Raw genomic sequence first — 4597 nt, 5'->3', positions numbered from 1 at the left:
CCTGCTGTGGTTAGAGCTCATGACTAAGCTCTTACAGGCCATGCTACATTACTCCGTGACGTCTGCGGCACAGGGACGTAATGGAAAAGTCTGAGTCACGCTCGTCTGGACAGGAACCGGCTGAGTGGACGGCTCGGCCTAATCGCAGCGCCTCGGTATTCCATTCAGAAACGCGACATCTTGGAATAACATGGTGAGGTGAGACGTGACGAAGTGGAGAGCGGAGGTGAAACCGAGCCTGATGGCTGCGCCATGTGTTGCTCTCATCAGTGCAGGAAACCAAAAGGCTCTGGTTTGGTGCTTCTGACCTATGAGGACGGCTTTATTGTGCAACCCTGGACTATTTCAGCAAAAAAACACACAGAAGCAGGAACCAACAGAGCTGCGAACCCGACGAATAAAAGGAATAAAGGTTGAGTTTGCAGACCTGGACGACTGGGTGTCCTCCGGCCAGCGCCTTCACCGCTCCCCTGCTGCCCTCCGTCTCGTAGTGGGCCCGGTGGTGGGACTTGGGCTGCACGTCGATCTGCAAGCTGTACGGCCCCGAGCTGGACGGCAGCTGCCAGTCCAGCGCCGGCAGAGACGGGCTGAAAACGGGGAGCTTATTTTAGAGGCTCTTATCGTGCCTGAATGAGAGGAATGTGACTGGAAGGAGCTGCTGATACAGCTGATAAATCTAATGTGCTGAAACATGGCAGAGGTGAAGCTACGGCCTGCGGGACGTTGTTGCTGCAGACTTCGGTTCATCCATCCTTCAATCCTCTGAACTTCTGCACCTGAACAGCCTTCCTTCCTTACCTGATGTACTGCTTGGGCTTGGTCCAGGTGTACGGGTGCTGGGGCACGTCCAGGAAGCTCCCACAGTAGCCTTCCTTCTTCAGGGTCATGCGGTTTGCAGAGAGTTCGTCTTGGCAGAGGTCTCCGTGACGCAGCTCCCCCCCTCCAGGCTCCACCTTCAGGCTGAGCGTGGGGCTGTGCTCCAGGCTGGTCTTCCGGGCCTTTATGGGGATTCCCTCGCCGAGGTCGGCACGCCGTCTGTATGTGAGGGCGTTGATGATGGCCGCCAGGATGGCGGAGTTGGTGTACTGTTGGTGTTTGGCAGCCAGCTCTCCTCCTCCGTCACGCTGAGGCGGGGCGAGGTGTGGGGGGGACAGGCCCGGCGAGTGGCTGGGGGAATACGGGAAGCTCCTGTGCGACGCGTCGCTGCCGTTCAGGCTGTACTTCCTCTTGGCGCCGCAGGGGGAGTTGGGTCTGGAGCCCCGCGGCCCCATCCAGGTGTCGTCCGTGATGCTGGTGCGCGGGGGAGTGTGGAGGGGGAGTGACGGGGGGAGCCGCAGGAGGCCACGCCCTCCCCCGGCAGGGCCAGGGTGGAGCCCTTTGGGGACACGGAGGGGGACTGCCAGGGCGAGTTTGGGGCGAGTTGTCGTCGTAGTTGTAGGAAGAAGGGACTCGTAGGAGGCGTCGGAGAGGCCGCTGCGGGACGAGACGCTGCGGCCGGGCTCAAGCAGCTGGGTCACGGTAACCGTCGGCGCTGGGGAGGGACAGCGTCACTATGGAGTTGACCCGCTTGGCCATGGGGAGGCTGCTCTCCTGCACCTCGTCCTCCGGAAACTGACCGTAGGCCGTGATCTCGATGCGGGGGCTCTCCAGCGTGGGGGCGCCGTTCGGACGGACGGTTGAGTAGAAGCCGGCCGCTCTCAGCTCGTCCTGGGAGTCGAAGGCTTGAGGCTCGGTGACGGAGACGGAGATGTTGGGGCTGGACTGGAGGCCGTGGTACTGCGAGGGCAGGCAGGCGTTGCCCAGTGGCAGCGAGAGGCTGATGTTCGGCGTGAAGCCGAACGCATCTGGAAGGAAAACAGTTTGTTAGCAAGACGATAAACCAGAGATACATGCAGCCGGCTGCAGAGAACCAGCAGAACGTCTTTAAAGGAGAAGTTCTCAATATATTTCACAAATTAACATCTGAAACCTGAAGATTGCCTTTAAATTCATCCCCTTTACTTTAATACCCCAGAATAAACCTGAGGGCAACCAGCTGCCTCACTGCTGTTCTGGTTCTGGCCTCAGAGGTTCTCTAGAGGACAACCAGCATCAGGGAACCCAGCAGGAGGTTCTGGTCCAGTTTCCAGCAGGTCAGGTTCTACAGAACCTCCCAGAGTTCTGATCATCATGTGGACCTGGAGAGAGGATGGACCTCCTGCAGACCTACCAGGACATGGACGTCCACCTGGACTGACAGGCTGGACCAGGAGAGCATTGATCAGAGAAGCAGGAGGACCATGGTGGCTCTGGAGGAGCTGCAGAGACCCACAGCTCAGGTGGAGGATCTGTTAATCCTGGACTTCATAAATTTGACCTTCATTGAAGGTTGGCCACCAGAAAAACACAAGAAGTCCTGTTTCCAGTTGTGCAACAAGGAGATAGAACCAACATGTGGAGGGAGATGTTCGGCCCAGACGAGACCAGAACTGATCGTCTGAACATCTCAGCAGTGAAACACGGCGGCGATCCATCATGCCTGAGGGCTTCCTTTGATTGTGCACACAAACCTCAGCAGATCATGGTTCTCATATTTATGTTGGAAAAAGAAAACAGAGAAGCGATCTGTGTGGATCCACATTACAGGAACGCCACCACAGACGTAGAGGCGGGAGCCAAATCTCCCCCCTCCACCAGAACACACCCTCAGGGATGCCGCCGGGTCCAGAAGGGCTTTCTGGGTTTGGCCTCCAAAGGGCGTTCACAGAGTGGCATCCTGAGACGCTCCGGCACTAACCAGCCCTGCAAGGCTCAAATTATACAAACCAAATGTGTTGGGAGACCAAACAACAGAGCCAAGAATAACTACAGACTAAATATAACCACAGGCAACACCAGGTAGTGTTTTTCCACTGCACAAGGCCAGATTTCTTCCAGCGAATGCTCAGTGTGCCCATAAACTGCTGAAAACTGATGCTTTTGTTGGCAGGCTTCGGTTTCCAGCAGCATGTCATGAGAAAACACAGCAGGGACATGATGCCTTTTACTTTGCATGCTGTAAGGTGCCTGCTGTACCCAGACAGGGGACGGTGCCTAAGCCCCTCCTGCTGGGTTCATCTGAAGCTCCAGCCCGGCCCCGGGCCTGCGCTCCGCTGCCTGCACAGAGCGGCGGCACCAGATAAATATATAACTACATTGACCCAAACAGAAGCACCGTGTCACCAGGTCGGGTTTGGACTATTTTTCAGCAACTTTCGCATCAACCGAACACGCCCACTGGGTCCGGAGCGGCAGGGAGGAGCAGAAAGAGCCCTCCAGCTTCAGCAGCGACTTCAACCCAAGCTGCAAACAAGTGGAAAAACTGGAAAACCCGAACATCCAGATCCGAACCGAGTCCAAAAAAAAAAAAAAAACACTGACAGGAGGTTCGGACTTTAAGAGGATGAACAAACCAACCCACCTTCTTCTGCGGATTTCATCTCGTCCTCTGTGAAGAAAGCAGTTTTAAAGTGTGAGCGCGGCAGCGGACCAGGTGCGATCCCTCCTCCATAAATCTCCTCCAGCTGCTGCTGGCTCGCTGCTCCTCCCGGCGCGCAAACACTTCGCTCAGGGTCCAGCTTCCACGTCCCGTCCAGGACGCGAAGGAACCAAAGTGCGGCGGCCCGCGTTGCTCCGGGAAGCTCCTGGCTCTCTGGAACCGGGCCGGGGGATCCTGGCGCTCTGGCTCGCTGTGACGCACTGAGAAACTCCTGCGCTTATAAACGGGGGAATCACCCCGAGCCGCCTGACGCGCCGCCCCCCCGCGCAATGACGCATCAGCGCGCACGAGCGCCAGATGTGCCCAGCGGAGGCGCGCGCGCTCTCTCTCTCACACATACACGCACACGCGCGTGGAAGAGGAGGCAGATGCAGGAAACCTGAAGGAGGGAAAATGGACCTTCAGCATCTACAGCTGAGATGTTTGAGAGCAGCTGAGTCCAAAGTAACACCAGGGCGGAAGCAGGGAGCGGTTTGCATCAGAGGAAGCGTGCGCATGCGTCATGACATCACTAATCTTCTGTTTATCATTTTTAAACCGTGAAAGTAATTTCTGAGCAGAAGGATTTCCTCATGTCCAGCATAGGGCCACTTTATTAGGTTAACTCTGCATGGAGACGGCAGAAATGTTCCTCACAGACTCTGGTCCATATCTGCACAGCTGCTGCAGGTCTGTCCTCTGAACCTGGTGTTCCACCACATCCCAAAGGTTCTCTGGTGGAGAACCGGCCGAAAGCAGCAGGAAATTATCTGATCTGTGCGGCATGGAGCTTCAGCCCGCTTTGTGTGGACACCATGAGCTCCACCCCAGAAGTTCTCAGAGTTCCATCAGACTTTCTAACACCTTAGAACTGGCTCCACCTGTTCAGCTGTAGAGTCCAGATGTTGTTGCATTTAAAGGCGCTTTAAAGCTCATGGAGAATTGTTCTGTAGGTCTCTGCACACCTCAGCAGGACGGGTCCAGTGTGTGTTGAAGGCAACAGCTGATGGAACTCCAGAGAACAGCGGAGAACCTTCCCAGGAGAGGCCAGTCCACCAAAATGACTCCAGGATCTCACAGACCACTGGTGGTGGTGTGAAG

The 4597-nt window shown here is 56.3% G+C and overlaps 1 pseudogene; it reads right to left on the bottom strand.

Moving 5' to 3' along the window:
* Positions 1-111: 111 nt before the first annotated feature.
* LOC118565550 lies at positions 112-3495 on the bottom strand (annotated as a pseudogene).
* Between the last annotated feature and the right edge of the window lie 1102 nt (positions 3496-4597).

This window comes from Fundulus heteroclitus, chromosome 13 (assembly GCF_011125445.2).
Source record: "Fundulus heteroclitus isolate FHET01 chromosome 13, MU-UCD_Fhet_4.1, whole genome shotgun sequence".
Lineage (NCBI taxonomy): Eukaryota > Metazoa > Chordata > Actinopteri > Cyprinodontiformes > Fundulidae > Fundulus > Fundulus heteroclitus.
The sequence above is the reverse complement of the archived record's forward strand: the minus strand, read 5'-3'. Positions and strand labels throughout refer to the sequence as shown.